This window comes from Bombina bombina, chromosome 1 (assembly GCF_027579735.1).
Source record: "Bombina bombina isolate aBomBom1 chromosome 1, aBomBom1.pri, whole genome shotgun sequence".
Classification (NCBI taxonomy): domain Eukaryota; kingdom Metazoa; phylum Chordata; class Amphibia; order Anura; family Bombinatoridae; genus Bombina; species Bombina bombina.
In genome coordinates, this window is record NC_069499.1 from 847,657,902 (window position 1) to 847,673,297 (window position 15,396).

Genomic DNA, 15,396 nt, shown 5'->3' on the forward strand with positions numbered 1-15,396 from the left:
TGTTGAAAAGGTAGCTGGAAAGCCCACTGCAAGTGGCAAATAAGACACTCCCCCCTCCCCCTTCTTTTGCATATGAAAAGACCCTTTACACAAACAGGAGCAAGCTGGAGAAGGAAGCTGACGGTATTCACATAAAACTTTGGGGCTTGGTTAGGAGTCTGAAAATCAGAGCAATGTTATTTAAAAATAAGCAAAACTATACATATATTTAAAAATAAAACTTTATGGGCTATATAAATAGATCATCTACAAAACATTTATGCAAAGAAAAATGAGTGTATAATGGCCCTTTAAAGTCACATCAAAAGCTACAATCTTGATCTACAAGTTTTAAAGAATTTTAGTCAAAATCACAGCGGAATATATAATCTTATTCACATAAAGGCTTGTCTGTTCCAACCAATCAGACACCTTGGAAAATTTTTCATGCAAACTGTGAGTAATTACTTTTCCACTTAAAGTCACATCAAAAGATACATGCAAATCATCAGATGAACATTTATTTCCACCTTCCACGATAATTATTTTTACCTTTATTTTTGTTCTTATCAAATGCTTTGAATACTATAGTATGAATGTAATGTCATTTTAACTTTAAGAAATTTTAACTATACTATTTTCCTCAAGGTAATAGAGCTCTTTACCACTAACTTAATCAAGTCAGAACTTATAATCCAGTCATATTGTGTTTTTATTGCAACAATTAAATATTCTGTTTTTTAACCTCTTGTAGTCATACCTCCATTATTTTTCACCTATTTGTTCACCCATTTCTTAGTGCAATATATATTGCAGAAAAATCAAAAATTAACACGAGAAGCTCATCTATAGGTCACGATTACACACATATATATGTATTGAAATACACACAGCTCCCCTCACCTGTTTTTTTACCCCATCGATCCCTCAATCCAATAGGTGCACTCACTCTTAATTGTTTTTCACTAATAATCTTTAACCTTCTTTAGCGTTAGAGACACACCTTTATAATTCCCAAAATTTTCCATCACTTATTCACTCATTGATACACTACGATTATTAATACATATTTATCAAATTATAAACTTATCTAAATATGGACATTTTTGCTCAAAGAGAGGAAATCCTCCAAGGAATCTTCTCTGATAATAATAGCACAGAGTTTAACACCTTACACAATACCCCTAAAAATCTCACCGATCTATGTGAAAATTTAGAAAACCTACTAATAAAAGAACTAAAGAACACCATTGAAATCAAATGCACAGAAAAATATATCGCCAATAATATGGTCACCCATTTCTTAGTGCAATATATATTGCAGAAAAATAAAAAATTAACACGAGAAGCTCATCTATAGGTCACGATTACACACATATATATGTATTGAAATACACACAGCTCCCCGCACATTGTTAACCAGCCAAGTGCTTGACAAAGTTAGGGGGCAATGCTGTGATCCAGCAACATCCCCCCAGGTGCGTGGCTAATTTTTGTTGCAAGCGGGTAGGATCTCAGTGAGCGCATCAGTGTAAGGTGAGCTGAATGCGGTCCGCAATGCAGTTATACAGTGCTCTTGATGTTGATCTAAGCGAGTGCACAGATCTCCCAGGAGGGAGGTGATCAACTTCATAGTGATCGTCGAGCGTACTGTGGTATGAGGATCCTCCATTTTCTTGTCTCTATCTGATGTGGGCTCGTAATAGCGTGTTCGTTTCAGGCTCCTGAAGCACCTTCAGAACTGCTGTAAATCCCGGACTCAATTGTAAAATGCCCCAAATTGTAGCGATGCGATTTGACAACGGCTGGTAATCAGCTGCCATAGATCTCCTGTGTGGTTGCCTGCAGGAGTGTGACTAGAGGTGCCGCCTACGCCTCATTGATCAGCGTCGCCATGTGGTGATCTAAGGGCGTATTTGGCCCCTATAAAAGATAAATAAAAGCTTTCGCCAACTCCCTCCATGTCCGTGGCTAAAGGGAATGTCTTTTAAGTAGGTAGTGTGTCCTTTTTGGAGCCTTATGCCATATCTTTAGCCGGAGCTCAAAGCAGATGCGACTGCTCTCCTCGGCTGCTAGCTCCATCCCCCCGGATCGCCATATTTTACCTTACGCTTGCGCTTGGCAGAACGTGGTAAGGCACTTATCACCTAAGAGACCGCTGTTTGCAGCTGATCCGCAAAATCTTACGGCCAACGAATCTCTCCTGTAGGAGAAATAGACATGCCCTGGGGCGCTGCATGTGTACTCGGAGATGTATGTAGGGAACGCACCTCGGGGAGCCCTCAGAGGTGGACGACTCAGTAGTACTAGACATCCATTTCTTTCTAGATGTCGTGACTTTATCAAGGCATGTGGAACACAGTTGAGCAGGCGGATCTACCAGAACCTCCTCGCAATAAACACAGGTACTAGACTTAGTTAAAGAGGGAGTAACGTGTCGGAGTCCTCCATAGATTGTGGCTTTAGTACGGACTATGTACAATTTAAATAAAAATGGCACCTTTATAAACTCCAATGGCCGGAGACCTCACCACCTCCTATGACCCGGACCACAGAAACCGTTACGTCTCCTGCGCTGCCGGTCAAGCCAGGAAGTCGATAGGCCCCACCCGAATGAAGGAATGCCTCACAGGACCGCCCCTGCACTAAAGGAGAAAACATGCAAAATATGCCGCGTAAATACTCCCGGAAATGAAACTAAAGTCCAGCCATTGCCAGAGCCACATCTCACACATATCGCAGCAATGACACAACAAACAATATTGTGTACAAATCCCCCCTGTTCAATAATCCCCCTACCAGGGATTGCAATGCAACTGCGCATGCCCAACTCAATACGCTATTTGCGCAACTAAATACCTGTACCCGTTAGCGGCCTCACTGTTTTAGTTGCGCAAATAGCGTATTGAGTTGCGCAGTTGCACTTCCAGGCAGAGTTACAAGCACGGGAGCGTGCTGTAAGTAAAATCCATGGGGCGCATGGTGAGGCTCCTATTGGCTGAAAGAGATGCCAATCAAATACTACACTCTGAAAATCTCTGACAGGGGCTGTATAAAATCAGGTAACGGATCCCGAAAAAAACGCTGATTTTTAGAAGTTTAATTGAGTTTTGAAATAAATAAGCAGATCAATATGCTAGTAATGACAAGAGCTTTCAGAATATGTAAAGTTATGGAGGCAAATTTACCATCACTTTAAGTAAAGAGTTAATGAAACAGGGATTTTTTAAATTGTTTTCTGTGTAAGGGGTGCATTTTAAAAACGTAACTGCTTTTAAAAACAGGGGCACATTCATCCATTCAACTTTACATTGCAGCATTTAAAAAAATAAATAAATTACCTTTTCTTTAGCAAACCCAGACTGGCGATCCCCCGCCTGCTTCTCATGCTGTACTTAGCACAGCAATGACAAAACCAGCTTTCTCCAATCACGGCGTGGCCTCAAGAGATGGACGCTCTGGGGTGCACGCCATGATTGGATGAAGCCAGTTTCGTCATTGCTGAGGCAAGTACAGAGGAGCTGCAGGTGGAGGATCGCAGGTCCGGGTTTCCTAAAGAAAAAGGTAAGTATTTAAAAAAAGTTTAAATGAATGAAAGTGCCCCTGTTTTTAACAGTATTTTTTTTTTTAAACTGGGCAATCATTCATTAAACTTTACATTCACTTTAACAGATACTTTTTTTTGTTTTGTTTGTGTAATTAGGGGAGGGATTAGTTTCATCTGTGTGGGCCTGTAACTGTGGAAGCTTTGCTCTGTATGGGTTTGCTGCATTGATTTTCTATGTTAAAGTAAGATTTTCTGTTTGAGTAGAGAGTTAGTGAAACAGGGGAGTTTGGGCAAACAAGGGTTTGGAGTAACCACGTGGGAATATCATGTTTATATTTTTAGGATAAACCTTTTAGTAAGAATGTGTAAGAATCTCATTCAATGTACAGCTTGCTATATATTTGCATCACTGGAGCAGACACTTCAGGGATTATATGTTTGTAGCAAGTGTGAACATATTGTCTCTTTAGAAACCTGTATTGGAGTTCTGGAAAAATGAATTGCGACACTGCATGATACATTTCTTTCATTCCGGGCATGGAGAGTCCACAACGTCTTTCTAATTACTAGTGGGACATTCAACTCCTGGCCAGCAGGAGGAGACAAAGAGCACCCCAGCAAAGCTGTTAAGTGTAACTTCCCTTACCCATAACCCCCAGTCATTCAGCCAAAGGAAAATGGAAAAAGAAGAAACTCAAGGGAATAGGAGGTGCCTGAGGTTTTTCTCAAAAAAACAAACAAACTGCTGAATTATAATTTAAAAAGAGGGCGGGTCGTGGACTCTCCAAGCCCGGAAAGAAAGAGATTTATCAGGTAAGCATACATTTTGTTTTCTTTCCTATGGCATGGAGAGTCCACAACATAATTCCAATTACTAGTGGGAACCAATACCCAATCTAGAGGACACGGAATGAACAGGGAGGGAGAAAGGCAGGAGGATCTAAACAGAAGGCACCCTCGCTTAAAGAACCTCTCTCCCAAAAGAGGCCTTAGCCGAGGTAAAAGTATCAAATTTGTAGAATTTGAAAACAATATGCAAAGAGGACCATGTTGCCGCCTTGCAAATCTGTTCCACAGAAGCTTCATTTTGAAAGCCCAAGATGAGGAGACAGCCCTAGTGGAATAAGCCGTAATTCTCTCAGGAGGCTTCCTCTTACTTCTTAACCAGAGGGAGAGAGAAGTAGAAGAGGCCTTCTGACCCTTATGCTTTCCAGAAAAAACAACAAACAGGGCAAAAGATTGCCGAAAATCTATCTGTAGTAGCTTGTAGGTAAAATTTTAGAGCATGCACAACATCCAAGTTATGCAAAAGACATTCCTTATGAGAAGAAGGATTAGGACAAACATTTCCTGATTAATAGTTTGATCTGACACCACCTTAGGGAGAAACCCCAATTTAGTATGAAGGACCGCCTTATCTGCATGAAAAATAAGGTACGGGGAAATCGCACTGCAGAGCTGAAAGCTCAGAAACCCTGCGAGCGGAAGAAATAGCAAGGAGAAACAGGACCTTCCAAGATAACTTTATTTCAACAACATGCATGGGCTCAAACTGAGCCTGCTGCAAAACTTTAAGAACTAGATTAAGGCTCCAAGGAGGAGCAACAGGTTTAAACACAGGCCTGATTCTGACCAGGGCCTGAACAAAAGCTTGAACACCTGGAAAATCTGCCAGACGTTTGTGCAAAAGAATAGATAGTGCAGAAATCTGACCCTTCAGAGTACTGACTGACAAACCTTTCTCCAGGCGATAATGAAGAAATGATAAAATGCAGGGAATCCTCACCCGGCTCCAGGAGAAACCTTGAGATTCACACCAAAAAAGTTATTTACGCCATACATTATGGTAAATCCGGTGAGTAACAGGTTTACGAGCCTGAAGCATAGATCAATGACCGCTACAGAAAACCAAGTTTAGACAGAACAAGGCGTTCAATCTCCAACCAGTCAGCTTCAGAGAATCCATGATTGGATGGAGGAATGGACCCTGAAGTAGAAGGTACTTCCTCAGAGGTTACCTCCAAGGTGGAAGAGAAGACATCTTTACCAGATCCGCAAACCAGATCCTGTGAGGCCATGCAGGAGCTATTAGAATTACAGATGCCCTCTCCTGCTTGGTACGAGCAATGACTCGAAGAAGGAGAGCAAACGGGACGGGGGGGGGGGGGGGGGGGGGGGGAGAGACAGGTACACCAGACTGAAGTTCCAAGGCACCTCTAGAGCGTTAATCAGAGCGGTATGTGGCTCTCTTGATTTTGAACCATACTTTGGAAGCTTAGCTTAGATGTTACGCCATCAAATCCAACTCTGGAACCCCCCACCTGAGAATTATCATTTGAAAACCTCTGGGTTGAGAGCCCACTCCCTGGAATGAAAAGTCTGCCTGCTCATAAAAAACACCTCCCAGTTGTCCACCCCTGGGATGCGGAATGCAGAGAGGAGACAATTGTGAGACTCCGCCCACTGGAGAATGCGAGTCACCTCCTTTATTGTTAAGGAACTCAGAGTTCATCCCTGGTGATTGCTGTAAGCAACAGAGGAGATATTGTCCGATTGAAATCTGATAAACCGGACTAAAGCTATAGTTGAGGTCAGGCTGATGAGGCATTGTAAATTGCTCTCAAATCCAGTATGTTTATGAGAATAAAAGACTCCTCTTGAGTCCAAAGACCCCGAGTCTTTAAAGAACCCCAAACTGCTCCCCAGCCTAAAAGGCTGGCGTCCACGGTTACAATCACCCAGGATGGTCTTAGGAAGAATGTACCCGGAGACAGATAGTCCTGTGAAAACCACCAAGATAGAGAGACTCTAGTTAGGGGAGCCAGAGCTATCCTCTGCGATAGGTCAGAGTGGTCTCTGTTCCATTGTCTGAGCATACATAACTGTAGGGGTCTCAGATGGAACCGAGCAAATGAAATGATGTCCATGGAAGCAACCATCAGACCAATTACTTCAATACACTGAGCCACAGATGGACAGGTTGAAGACTGAAGTGACAGGTAGGAAGTCAGAAGTTTGGATTTTATGACCTTCATCAGCAAAATCTTCATAGACAGAGAATCTATAATCGTTCCTCAGAAACACACCCTGGTGTCTGGCACCAGGGAACTCTTCTCCAGATTCACTTTCCATCAGTGGGAACGTAGAATAGACAATAACATCTTACAAAAAGAAAAGAAGGCACCTAAACCAAGATATAGTCCAGGAGAGATGCCACCGTAATTCCTTAACATCTGGCTAGTGCCAGAAGAGCCCCATCGAACCCCCGTAAGATTCGAGGAGTAGAGGCTAAGTCCAAAATTTAGGGCTACAAAACAAAAGTGTTTGTCTAAAAGACAAAACAGAGAGTGGCATGATTAAAAAGAGAATAGAAGAAAATATAAGATAAGCCAGGAAATGCGTATAACATAACCTCTAATCATCTACGGTAGGAAAGGGCCAAAAAAAAAAAAAAAGTTAAGAATCCCTAGAGCATACATTTAAAATGTATAGAGCAAATTAAGCAATTATGATGCTTATAACAACAGTATATACCTATACTGAATCATAACGAATCAGGATAGAGATAAATCAAATAAATGTTGATAACCTTTAAACCCATACTATAAATGAGATAGTCATAGTGACTCACTTATATACTATAGCCTACTTTACGCAGGACTTCCCCTAAATGCCATAGCATTGCTGAATACACAGCTGTAAGGATAGCTAGGGTTAAAACAGAAATCCAGCTGGTAGATTGGAGACTTAACCACTGAATCACAAGTGGTCAGATTAATAACAATCTCCTGTATATATTTTTCTACCGTAGAAAAAAATAAAAATAAATAAAACACGAACATGAATAATCCCTAATTTTACATATATATATATATATATATATATATATATATATATATATATATATATATATATATATATATATATATATATATATATATATAAAAATAATATATTATATATAAATATTGTTCAACAGGAAAGATAATTCGACAAAAGGCTTATAACAATATCCAGAAGATATATCCATGGTAGGAGGAAAATAAATTGTGTAAATGCTAATATTCCCCTACTTATGTCTTAAATATGCACAGCAGACACAAGATAAGATAAGCATTTCTAGTACTTATAACATAGTAATCATATATTCTACTGTAGAAAAGAAGGATAATATAAGTAGACCTAATGTTTAAAACATAGTCTAATTAAACTGTACTGTAGAAAGATAGGGATAAACCATGAAGATGGAAATATTCCCTAAAGCATACAGGAATGTGAGACAGGATAATTGGACATCATATTGATAATGTCCAGTATATACACCTATACTTAAAAAGGAAAGGGATAAACCATGAACATGGTGACAAACAAATATACAGTTACAATGCACAAACTGTAGACATTTGTAATCCCCAATAGGTGGATATAAATAATATATGAATCCCTGCTAAATAGAACAGAGACAGATTAATCATGAGAGACCCTCAAGATTTATCCACAGAATGAGGGGGAAATGTAATGCAACTTAATACATGACAATATAACAAAGGAGCCAAGGCTGCCCAGAGGGCGTCCTTGGAGAGGGGGTACTGTCACAGCCTGTTTCACTGTTCCTGCGCCACCAGAAGGCTTTGAGAAAATAAATCATGAAAAATATAAAATTGTAGGATATATGATTTATTATAATAAACACTCCCATAATAAAAACTCACCCATCATATCCTAGAGGCAGTATTATCAGCACACATAAAAAACTGATATAAAACACCTTAGGAGGGGAATAAACCTCTATAAAGGTCTAGGCTGAATAGGTTTAAATGAGGCTCACATAGAGATCATACTTAACCTTACATGATGAAGACATCTAAAATGCGTTTAAACAGCAAACCTCACTGCCCATAGTGGGAAATAGAAAAGCTATTTCCAAAATGGCGCCAACAGAAATTTATGTCCTCTGAAGCGGATCTGACTATGTAGACGAGGTTGGAACAAAAGAAATTTTTTATTCTGTATAGAGCCTAACGCTCACGGCTCTGAAAACAAAAACAGACCATACGTCTCCTATCCAGCAGAGCGAACGCTCACGGATCCTCCACCGCATAGCTGAATAGATGCTCCATAGTATCCGCCCACAATGGCGGTCTTCTAATATGAGGATAATGGTACATAGCCGCATATAGTAAAATAGAGCTGACACAAAAGCTAAACACCTGAAGATTAGAAGCGAGACCCCTCTAAATTATTAACTCGATAACAGATGAGGGGAGAAACCCTTCAAATGTGGTCATCGCTATCTAGCATTTTACTAATAAATAAGCATGCATTAGCCAGCGCCGTAATATGCAAGCGCCATAACTGAGTGCTGCGTCAGGAGCGTAATATGGGACTTGCAGGTTCAGTGGGGAAAACCTTTCAGTCAGTGTATTGGCGCTTATTGCGATTGCCTAAAATAGCACTGCAGGAGAATATTTTCTAAAAAAGGCCGGCGGTAGTCTCCTCTCATCTAGCTAGAGAAGCCACCGCAGCATCAGATAATGGCGCGCATCGATGTTATAAAAAAGTAAGCATAAACAGTCAGCAGTAGCCTCCTCTACTGAAGCTGGAGGTGCCGCTGCTGTAAATGAGGAACATACCAGCTAAAGGAGCTAGAGTGTAGATGCCCCATTATAAATGTTTGTACAAATAAATAAAAGCCTCAACCCCTTGTGTCATTTTTAACTGTAAACAAAACTATGAGGGTAGTTGAGTTATGTTAGAGGGAAACACCCAATAATGAGTGAACCGGAGCCTGTTTAAGGAGATGCCGGTAGATCCAAGCTGCTCAAATAACTGATATCCCCAACCGGGGATATAACTAAGGTTTCCAGACCCATCTAAGAGGGCAATGGAGGTGCCAGTTGGTCACCCTTAAAAGTCCTCCCTTTCATTGATGACAGTAACAGTTATACCTGCCAAGGGAAGGGTTTAAATAAGGATATAAAACTGACTTAGCCTCCAGGATCTTCTGCTGTGGAGCAGACACAGCACTTCCCAGTCTATCAGCCTCAATCGACTGCTGGCAAGGACATGGAGAGAAAAGAAAAAAACAGAGTAACCAGCCCTGGTTTTCTATATAGGGGTAGCATAAATGTTAGAAGTAAAGCAAAGACTTCCTCGCTGCCTTCTAACTGCTAAAAGCCACCACTACTCTTACTAAAGAGATTGACGTGGACACAGCTATACCCCAATCCTTGCTTGCAGGGAAAAGCACCCATTAACAAGGATTACATTCTTCAGACACCGACTTTGCACATCCTCCACTGACAAAGGCAAAGATAATGACTGGGGATTATGGGTAAGAGAAGTTACACTTAATAGCTTTGCTGGGGTGCTCTTTGCCTCCTCCTGCTGGCAAGGAGTTGAATATCTCACTAGTAATTGGAATGACATTGTGGACTCTCCATGCCATGTGGTTATTAATTAAAAGGGGTATCCATTTTTTCCAAACAGTTTATTTAGGAATCACTATATGTTAATAATAAGATAAATGTTTAGAGGTATATATACACACACACATCTATTTTACAGCAAAACAGTCCAAATATTTAAGACAGGGCAACTTTACTACAATTTCTGCAACACTGCTAAAATAATCACAGGATTTTATCCAAGGAATATACTTAGCCATTCTCTAGTGTGCCCAAAATCAGCCATGCTTTCACGAACAGGATAAGAAAGAAAGAGATTTTGGTGTTCCAGTTTTTAAACCCCAATTCAATAGGGAGTGGTTTATCAAATGCCACTCAAAGGCTATTGGGAGTGTCCTACTTAGACATACACTAGGCCAAAGACCTACTTGAATATTCAATTTTAAAACCAGCTATGTGAATTGCCAGGTATAAAATCTGTGAGCTATATTTTAATATTCCAGTGATAAAATGTCACCACATGCCATAGGAAAGAAAGGGAAATGGATATGACTGAGCTGGTTGTTAATGGTTCTAGCAGTGGGAATTGGGGAAGATTCAGATAGGGAGACTCCAGAATGTAGCTGGGTCACAGACGGCGAAGTAAAGGTAAGCGGAAGAGACAGGCCAGTTCGAGCTAGTACACCCCAACAGATTTGCCAGATTGAGTAAAGATGTTGGGAATATCAGTTCAGGGGTGGCAGTGTCAGAGAGGGCTGTTTTGCCTAGTATAGTGAACAGTCCTTCAGTCATGGAAGAGGGACATACAAGTCAGGGCCTGAGGCAGATGTTGTTGGTAGGAGACTATTATTAGGAAGGTTGATAGGGTAATGTGTCATCCAGATTCCTTAAATAGAACAGTTAGCTGTCTTCCAGTGGCTTGTGTTAGGCATATTGTGGAGCATATTGATGGATTGTTAGAGGGATGTGGGTCTGATCCTGCAGTCATGGTGCATATTGGTACTAATTAAGGAATGAGATGGAGTGTCCTAATAAATGACTTCAAGGAGTTAGTTAGCAAGCTTAAAGCAAGGACCTCCAAGGTAATATTTTCAGAGATTACCAGTTCCATGTGCTAACTCAGTAAGACAGAAGGAGCTAAGGTCAGTTAATTCAGGGTTAAAAACATGGTGTAAAAATGAGGGGGTTGAATTTTTAGAGCACTGGGTTGACTTTTCACTTGGGTACAATTTGTACAGTAATGATGGATTGCACCTGAATGACATGGGTGCAGGTGTGTTGGGGGAGAGGTGGGTAGCACGTTTAGAGAATCTTTTAAACTAGTATAATCTTTTATACTTGGTATACACAAGAGAGGAACCAATGGAGGATACTTTGGAACAAACTAGAACATGTCAGCCCATACCATTAACTGTTATGTCTAGAGGATACCAGGAAAAAAACTGGATAATATTAAGGTAAATTAAACTCCAGGCCCAGATGGAATACACCCAAGGGTTTTACGGGAATTTAGCACTGTTAGAGACAAACTTCTACTCTTAATTTGTTCAAGACTCCTTATCCTCAGGCATAGTACCCCAGGATTGTCGTAAAGCTGATGTGGTGCCACTCTTCAAAAAGGGAAGCAGGGCTGATCCAGGAAGCTATAGAGCAGTTAGTCTGGCATCAATAGTGGGGAAGATACTTGAAGGGATTATATTGATGAGTATATTTGTGCAAACAAGATTATAAATTCAAATCAGCATGGTTGAATGAGAAATAGATCATGTCAAACTAATCTAATTATATTCTACGAGGAAGTAAAAATATAGATAAAGGGGAATCAGTTGATGTGATATACTTAGATTTTGCAAAAGCGTTTGATACTGTGCCACATGAGAGATTAATGTACAAAATTAAGGGACTGGGAATATCTGAGAATGTTAGCTCATGGATAAATAACTGGATAAAAGACAGGGAGCAATGGAGTAGCAGTAAATGGATCTTACTCAGATTGGACAAAGGTATAATCAGTGGAGTCCCCCAGGGATCAGTACTGGGCCCTGTTCTTGGAGCAAGAATTAAATAGAGACATCTCTAACTTTGCAGATGATACAAATTTGTGTAAGGTCATTAGGTCTAAGCAGGATGAACTAGTGTTACAAGGCATTTGCAAAAATTAAAGTATGGGCAAGTAAATGGAAAATTACATTTAATGTGGGAAAATGCAAGGTTCTACATTTTGGAAGTAAAAATAAACAAGCAATGCATTATTTAAATGGAACTAGACTAAGCCAACAGAGGAGGAACGGGATTTGGAAGTAGTAATAGATAAAAAGCTAAAGATGGGTGCACAATGCAGGGCAGCAACTTCTAAGGCTAATAAGATACTAGCATGTATTAAAAGAGGCATTAATTCAAGGGAGGAAAGCATTATTCTGTCACTATATAAATCCCTGGTAAAGACCTCACCATGAGTATGGAGTGCAGTTCTGGGGGCCGATCTCAAAAATAGACATTGCAGACCTTAAAGTTCAGAGAAGGGCCACAAAGCTAATAAGGGGAATGGAGAATTTAAGCAATGAGGAGAGATTAGCCAAACTGGGTCTGTATGTATATATATGTATATGTGTATATATATATATATATATATATATATATATATATTATATGTATGTATGTATGTATGTGTATATATATATATATATATATATATATATATATATATATATATATATATATATATATATATATATATATATATATATATATATATATATATATATGTCAGAAGCTCTGTTCATTCCAAGAAAATGGTTTGTGAGAAGAGGTCACAATTTAAGGCTGGAGGAAAGGAGATTTAGAGGCCTATGTATCATAGGTATTGCGGACCTGATCCAACAGTGCGGATCAGGTCCGCAAGACCTTGCTGAAGGCGGAGAGCAATACGCTCTCCATATTCAGCATTGCACCAGCAGCTCACAAGAGCTGCTGGTGCAACGCCGCCCCCTGCAGACTCGTTGTCAATCGGCCACCAGCAGGGGGTGTCAATCAACTCGATCGGGTTGAATTCCAGCGATTCCTGTCCGCCTCATCAGACCAGGCGGACAGGGTTATGGAGCAGCGGTCTTTAGACCGCTGCTACATAACTGCTGTTTCTGGCGAGCCTGCAGGCTCGCCAGAAACACAGGGCATCAAGCTCCATTCGGCGCTTGATAGATAGGCCCCTTAATCTCCTGCAACGGAAACGTTTTTTCACTGTAAGAGCAATAAAATTGTGGAACTCATTACCAAAGGAGGTAGTGAATGTCAATACCTTAGATATATTTTTTAATGGTTTGTATACATTTCTGGCTAGAAACAGAATTAATGGATATGATTACTTATGTTATATGGGTCACCTTTTAATGGGATTAATTTAAGCTCAACTGGGGCTTTTTTGAAAGTATATTAGATTTGTATAGGTTGAATTCAATGGACTTCAGTCTTTTTTCAACCACTACTATGTATGGGCATTCTGGCAGATTATAAAGTATGCGCACATTGTCAAAACTAGTTAAGTCAACCCTTATCTAGTTTTTAAATGTATTTAATGTTCTACGGTTGTTGATTTTATTCCTACTTGTTTTTCATTTAAAGTGAACAAATCTTATATTTTATCTTATAATTCGTATTGAAAAGTATTTGAAAAGTACTGGAAAAAAATCTAAAATTATGGCATTTTGGGAAGCTGAATTGATACTAAATGTGGAATTAGGTGGTGTTCAATTACATTATTTAAAACAATGAGACATGCAGTTTAACATATAGGGGCCTATTTATCAACCCGTCAACTGTGCTGCATTCCCTGGCACCAATACGCTCGCCTGACATCGCTGCCGCGGATCTGAATATGCTCTCCATATTTAACAAAAAAGCTGTCAAAAAGTTGTGCACCAAGTACGGGGCGATGAGCAGTAATCGATCTTGCTGCTCTTTGGCTTTTTCCCAGCTTTATTTGTATACGGTCACTAAACACCCACACTAAACTGTTTAACCCCTATACCGCCACTCCCGGACCCCGTCGCAACTAAATAAACTTATTAACCCCATAAACCGCCACTCCCGGAGCCCACAGCCACTCTAATAAACTTATTAACCCCTATTCCTCCGCTCCCAGAGCCCACCGCCACCAACATTATACTTATTAACCCCTAATCTGCCGCCACCTACATAAAGTTATTAACCCCTAATCTGCTGCTCCCGGAGCCCACTGCAACTAAATAAATGTATTAACCCCTAAACCGCCAGCCCCCCACATCGCCATAAACTAAATTAACCTATTAATCCCTAAACCTAACAACCTGCTAACTTTATATTAAATATTAACTCATTCCTATCTTATAATAAATTTAAACTTACCTTTAAAATTAAATTAAACTAATAATTAACCTATTCTAACTATTATACTAAAATTACATGAAACTATATTAAATTAATAATTAATCTAACTTTTATACTAAAATTACAAATTAAAACAACTATATTATATATTTAAACACCTAACCCTACTCAAATAATTTAATTCTACACTAAAAAAACTTAGTTATAAAAAACTAAGTTACAAAAAATAACAAACACTAAGTTACACAAAAAATAAACACTAAGTTACAAAAAATAAAAAATAAATTATCAAAGCTTTAAACTAATTACACCTAATCTAAACCTAAAACTAAAACCCACCCAATAAACCCTTAAAAAATCCTAACACTAACCCCAGAAGATTTACTTACAGTTTTGAAGATCCGACATCCATCCTCCAAGAAGCCGGGAAAAGTCCTCAACGAAGCGGCCGAAGTCTTCATCCAAGCCCGCAAAAGTCTTCATCCAGATGGCATCTTCTATCCATCCGGCGCGGCTCCATCTTCAAGACATCCGACGCGGAGCATCCTCTTCCTTCCGACGACTACTGACGAATGAAGGTTCCTTTAAATGACGTCATCCAAGATGGCGTCCCTTAGATTCCGATTATCAGCCAATTGGAATTAAGGTTGAAAAAAATCCTATTGGCTGTTGCAATCAGCCAATAGGATTGAGCTTTCATCCTATTGGCTGATCCAATCAGCCAGTAGGATTGAGCTCACATTCTATTGGCTATTCCAATCAGCCAAAAGAATGTGAGCTCAATCCTATTGGCTGATTGCGACAGCCAATAGGATTTTTTCAACCTTAATTCCGATTGGCTGATAGAATTCTATCAGCCAATCGGAATCTAAGGGACGTCATCTTGGATGACATCATTTAAAGGAACCTTCATTCGTCGGTAGACGTCGTGAAGAAGAGGATGCTCCGCGTCGGATGTCTAGAAGATGGAGCCGCTCCGCGCCGGATGGATGAAGATAGAAGATGCCGTCTGGATGAAGACTTCTGCTCATCTGGAGGACCACTTCGGCCCAGTTGGATGAAGACTTCTGCGTGCTTGGATGAAGACTTTGGCCGCTTCGT

At 39.9% G+C, this 15,396-nt stretch overlaps 1 protein-coding gene across 2 annotated transcripts in view; it reads right to left on the reverse strand.

Moving 5' to 3' along the window:
- Positions 1-15,396, reverse strand: part of LOC128646060 (uncharacterized) — an 82,140-nt gene that overhangs the window by 51,877 nt on the left and 14,867 nt on the right. Inside the window, exon 1 of one of the 2 annotated variants that reach the window (XM_053699484.1) lies at positions 2,480-2,545. The exons of the other annotated variant lie outside the window; for it this stretch is intronic. The gene's annotated coding sequence lies outside the window, so the exon portion shown is untranslated. Of the gene's footprint in view, positions 1-2,479; positions 2,546-15,396 lie in introns of those variants that run through there. 2 annotated transcript variants of the gene reach the window in all.